This window comes from Gobius niger, assembly GCF_951799975.1.
Source record: "Gobius niger genome assembly, chromosome: 16".
Classification (NCBI taxonomy): domain Eukaryota; kingdom Metazoa; phylum Chordata; class Actinopteri; order Gobiiformes; family Gobiidae; genus Gobius; species Gobius niger.
In genome coordinates, this window is record NC_136867.1 from 15,125,006 (window position 1) to 15,131,430 (window position 6,425).

Sequence of the window (6,425 nt, forward strand, 5' to 3'; positions counted from 1 at the left end):
AGTGTAGCCTGTGCATACATCAGTGGGCTTTGTACTGGCAGGCTGTATGAAAGCTGAGGTCCCTGCTCTGCCACCGTGCGCTGCATTTCAATAGCACCATTAGCATTCAGGCTCTGCAAACTGTGCTGAGCTCCGAACTCACTCCAGACAAAGCAACAGGGGGGAACATAGGACTATAACTGCTTATGAGGTTAGTTTGTGTAGTGAGTGTTTGACTTAGTGTCTATATACTGTTGAGAACAGTCAAAATTCACCACCATTGTTTTGCACAAAGTAGGAGGTATTTATAGCAGTCATATTCAACACAATGACTTATTATGAATGTTGTATTATTGCTGCATATGATCACTATTTTGACAACTTTATCAACTTATGTTTTTGTTCCTAGAGTAGCAATAAAGTGCCCCACCCCCCCATTTACTACATTTCACCTCCTCAAGCACCACCTCAAAAAAATGTTTTTACTTTCCAAGTACAAACAGATCATATCATGACTAAACCAGGTCAAAAAAAAGATCTGCCATATTTAAATCAGGAAAAACTTAAATGCATTACAGAAGCATAAATGAAAAGATCTCTCATGAATAAAGTCTAATAAGACACTGCAGATGACCCATGGACCACTGGGAGAGGCCCAAGTACCACCATGGTTTGAGAACCACTTCTTTACTCTGAACACATCACAAGATCTCATCAGCTGTTTATGCATTTTCCCCATGTACACTAGGGGGCAGTATTGGCGCACTCATCCTTGCACTGACTGCACACTAACGCTTGTGCCATTTCCAGGAACATATCATTTGGCGTCTTCTTCCTTGCTGTGTTTCACACAACACAGCATTTCCGCCTTACCAATGCACCACCACAACAACAACCAACCCACCAATACACAGAGTTCGCCAGATGGAACAATTTATTCCAGTCTTGTAATATGTCAATTTGCCTTCTCTGTTTCCTAATTTGCAGCATGCGGCAGGTGGACCTTTAAAAGAGCCAATTTCTTCAAGCCCTGCAACATCATTAAGCTGCATTTGGACGAGGCCAAATTAAGTTCTTGTTACAAAGACAGTTGTCCACATGTGCGGCCCCTCTCTGAGCTTCAGCATTGTGGAGTGTTTTGTGAAAGGTCAGGTAAGATGCTATGACATTGCTCCACTCACCAAATGTCAGGGTGTCCCAGGGGTCGGCGTGACTGACGGAGGACCTTATCTGCCGGGATAACACTACCAGTGAAGGAGAGGTTCGCTGGGCAAAGGGGCAGATAGGTGAGAAATGAAACAGTGGGCCTACAGCTAATGGGACTAGGGTTCTTTGGATCCTGCACAATAAAATAATGTGGTTAATTTTTGCAAATTTTTTTCTTCCAACCTTTTTTTCCGTTAACCTAAGCTTTTAACTCATGTTTTGTTTTATTTCACTTTGTATATATATATTAAAAGGAGCCAACCTCAACCTATTTATCTAAATCACACTACAATAACAGTTTTCTTCTATGTATAAAGAAAGCAAAATAATAAGCTCACGTGCACTTTTAAAGCCTGTGTTGCCAAGTTTCTCTAAGCTACTATTGTAGCCACAGCCTTCCATTGGGGTAGACTGATGGAAGCAAGGCTGCCAATCTGCAATATCGGCCCCTCCGACCACCACCAACCACTCTCTCACTCATTCATTCTGGCCTATTGTACATGTTTTTAGTAGTAGGGGAAACCTGAGTACCTGGAAGAAACCTACGGTCACAGGGTTAACTTGCTAATTCCACACAGGAAGGCCCGTCCAGTCAGAAAGCAAACTCACTTTCTGGCGAGTGGAAATAGTGGTCTCTGTCACCTTGTTTTAAAATTGTAATTTGAAATAATTCCCCATATTAAGTGCCCGCTTTCACCATGGGTTGGCTGAGAAACACTGGTCCTGGTTGGAAGGTTGGTTACAGCCTGGGTGTATGAGTGTTGAGACCGGGGGAATGGCGGCCATGTCTGTGTCAGCGCCAGGGCAGCTATGGCTATAGATGAAGCTCACCACCTGGGTACGGTGAAGTAATGATGACTTATCATGTGGTCATTGGCATTCAGATGGTATTGCAAACGTTGTAATAACAAAAGAGTGGCTTCTCTTCTCAGTAACTTTACACTTATATGTAAAACCTTCAAAAGCAAAGTATGGCCAAAACAAGCAAAATAATGATATTAACTCATGTTGCGGTGAGGAATGAAGCCTGACTACTTATGCTGTGAAAATGCGAAGGACATCTCTTTACTCACCTCCTGACATCTAACAATACAAAGAACGAAAGCTTGAAGCAAGAATGCTCCTTCATAGTTGACAACTGATCAAAAAAGATGCACGCTATCTGAGGTCGCCTACTTAGTGCATCACCAAGGCAGTTGCTCGATCCTCAGATGAGTAGGTGACATTGTTTGCCTTTACAGCCTTTCAATTATGGTTTCGTAGAAGTTGCTACGCTTCAGTCATCTGTGACCCCTAACATGAATAAGATGAATGAATGCTCATACGTCATCTTCAATACAGTCCATTCAAAGACAACCTTCTGGGTGCCGGCACTAAACGTCAGGAAAAGGTCTTTGTGCAGATAACTACGATGTGTGTTCAAAAGCACGCTTACAATAGAGAATTGGCACAGCGGATTCACATATTCAATAAAGTTCTGCAGGAGTCGAGGCTGCCATTGTAAAAACTCCGAACTTCTTCCTTGGGGTTTTTCAATTAAAACAAAGCAGTTGGAAAGTGCAATACATTTTATTATGTCGCGTCCCCACTGTGTTATATAAAAAGAATAGCTCGGAGGGGCACAGTAGTTTCTCCGCGACTGTCCTGCTCATATAAGAAGTGGCTTTTACATTTCCAAAAAATATGCCTATGAGTATTACGCTTTTATTTACCTTATTAAACCAATCTCAGTCCCCCTTGTAAAACATTGTAAACTGCATCCGGCTGCCAACACCATATCAGGTATGCTTTTGATAAGTGGCATTTTTTTTTTTTTGAGAGCCGAAAACATGCACTAGGTTTTGGCTGCCGGGGAAGTGGTTGATGCGAGAGCCAACCAAAACAGTGTAGCTGCTAATTACCCAAACTAGGCAGCAAAGCAGCTAAAAGGTTCCCGTGGGTTGGACATGTTAATTTGCTAAGTATATTTTACTGGCCATTGGGTTTGGTGAAAATAAGCAAAAGTTAATTGCGGCGGTGATGTTTCATTGGCTGAGATAAGAGCATTATCAGAGCGGGAGTGGAGAGTGCAATTAGCGGTGTGAATTATTATTTTCCAGGTAAGTGTGTCTGGATTACAAGCATCGATCATTCTTTGGCAAGCCACACTATGTAACATTTCTCCTGATAGATATAAAACACAAGTAATTATATGGATGTATTTTTCGGTGAAAACTGAATGAATGAATGGTGCTTCTACATGTCGAGCAGGAAATGAATGTACCCTTAAGACCTGCTTACTTACAGGCTGTATAAGTATCCCCCAAATCCCTAAATTGAAACAATGAATGACTGATATCTGAACTGAACTGTTCCTGATTCATTACCTGATTATCTTGCTCTTTCGCTCCAGCATTAGCGATATTTCTCCAGGCTGCAGCAATTTAGGTGTCTTCGATAATTGCATGGGGGTTGGGGGATTGCTTGTAGTTGGTCCCAATACTGTACTACTGGAGCGGAACAGTGTATTTTCGTTCTTAAAGGGGCTAGATGCAAGTTTGCCATTTTGTACTCACTACTGCCACCTCAGCTCATATGTGTAACTGCAGCTTCTATATTAAGCTCGTGCAGGACCCGAATTAACACCTTTTTGAGTGACTGTGCAGGATTTTAGAGGCAGTTGTGGTGAACAGGTCTGGGCTCATTCTACACCTTAGGACAGTGCAGGAACATTTAGGGGGAGGAAAATGCATAATTTTAACATTTTTGAACTGTGTAGTCCCTTTAAGGCATGCCCAACAACAGGCATTCTCACACAAAGATTTTTTCCGACAGAAAAATACGGGCATTTTCAAGCTGTAGGCTTTGTCTGCAAGATGACTCAATATGCAATGACAGTAGATAATGTACAACATCATATTAGCTGATAAATTTTTTTTGACAACAGAATAAAATAGGTCCGTGCTCGCATTCATTTCTTAATCTCTCTGCTTCCAGATACGGCCAAAACGTTCCAGCACATTGGTTGAGAATTTGCAGTTTGCCTCCACCCACATCTTTTGATCCGTTTCCCCCCGAGACAGGAGCCACTTGTGCCGTTCTCCTCTTGCTTTCCTGCCTCCAGCTCGTTGCCCATTGCAAGTCTCTTGGGACGCCAGTAAGCTGAATTCGTAAGTACCTATATCACACGGGGCAGTAAAGGTCTACTCCCCATTGAAACAAAACACTCTATTCACGCAATGGACAATGGCTACACACATTGTCAGGCTTTGCACGCGACACAGCCAACTCGCTGAATGTCAAATTTAATGCCTTGCCTCTGAAGATCAATTGGATTCCCTGATCTTCCCTGATCTCATATCAGTATTATGAAGCTTTTTAGACCTTTTTCAATACTCTTCTCCCCGATGATATCAGTCGCCGCAAACTTCTTGACAGAAATTTAATTAGAATTGACTGTAGCGTGTAGCTCCGGTGCTTTCATTCGGCCCCCCAAGCACTCTCAATGGAAGTTTGTTGTTATCTTTCTTCATTTTTCATCAATCATTTCAGCATTCCCCCCCCCCCCAACTCCACAGCCTTTTTTTTTTTTTTTTTTCATTTTTGGAGGGAACAGGAGATAATACCTTTAATTTCACACGTTAAACAGTCTTAAGGCTGTGAACGATTCAATTATAATGAAGCTCATGTTCTGCACTTGATTTGTGTTGATATAGTTGGGAAATGTGTTCGCTTATATGAGCTTGTGTTATTACTTGGCAATGCAGAACTAGTTTAGCCATTGTAAACGTTCTGTGCCAAGCTCATTCAGATCGTCATCGCAGCAGTGCTCCCCCTGGACCTTCTCCATTTCACGCACTCATGGAAAAAGGTGTAGTGGAATAACACTTCATAAAAGGCACTCTGTATTAATTGGTGGCACTGAGCCATACCAGGTGTGTGAACTGATAGAGCCCAAGTATCCCCTGCCCCTTTGCCTTGTGCCCATTCAGTTCCCTTCTGAAGAGCACAACTCCCTCCCTCCTCTGTGCTTAAGCATTTAGAACATTTTTGTGTTGGGGGGGGGGGGGGGTAGCTCATACCTCTACAGCAAACAAGCACCTAGTTGCACCCTCCCTTTCTGTCTCTTCTCTGCTAACATTTAATAAGTGAGGCAGCCGCATAACAAAAATGTGCGTCCTCAGTCACCAAACGAGCCGAAGTAAACAGAAGACGGCATATAGCCTTCCCCTGGGCGCCGGCCTGTAAATCTCACATAAATCTGATGAAGTTTGAAGCGGGATTTGACTCCAAGCTCAAACTTAGATGTGTTTTGCAAATAAATTGACACCCACTAATCTGCACTTCTGTCTGTTGTTTGCCTGGAGGACACCACTGTTTGCTGAAGGTCCGTGGAGATACGCTGTTTGTTGGAAAAACAAAGTATTGACTCATGGACAAATAACAGTGAAGGTGGAGAAAAGTAGAAAGTCTTGGGTGACACTGAATGTTAGTTTAATTGTGTGGTTTCAATGCCATGGATCAAATAATAATGAGAAATAGCTGCCACTTGTATTGCTCTTTAGCCATTGTGCATTATTCGCAAGCTATTATTGAAGCCACAGTTGTCTTGGAGTGGACTGTCAGAAGAAAGGCTGCCAGTCTGTGCCATCGGCCTTTTCAACAACCACAATTCCTTAGCTCAGACGTATTCACACAGGCAAAATGGGTGAAGTGTCTTGGCCAAGCACCCAACGACCTTCTGCACCTGTGAGAGCTGGCGACTTTAACAGCCATGCTATGCGTCCCACTCTATCCTCTGAGCACAGTGTCGTCGTGTTTTTTTGCCATGCCATCCTTCCATCTTCTTCTGCATCATCTGGGGTCAGGCTGTGAGCAGACATGCCCAGACTCCACACACACTTCCTACAGCTTTTTTGAGGTGATCCAGAATTGTCCCCAGGCTAGCAGCGGGCCCAAGGTCTTCCCTGGGGCCTTCTCCGAATTGGAAGTACTTGGAACACCTGAGAGAGAGGTGACCAGGAATCATCTGGAGCCACATCACCTGGCTCCTCTCAATGTGAATATGCAGCGGTTCTACTCCAAGCTCTTCAACTTAGTATCTCCTAGAAGGGTGCGCCCAGCCACCCTAAAGAGGAATATTGCTTTTTTCCCCCCATAATTCGTGCTGAATTCTGTTGTGTTTCAGAATTTCCAGGTGGACACAAAGATGCAACAATCTGTGTAGAAACGCAAAAGAAAGTAGTCATCCTTTACTTGAA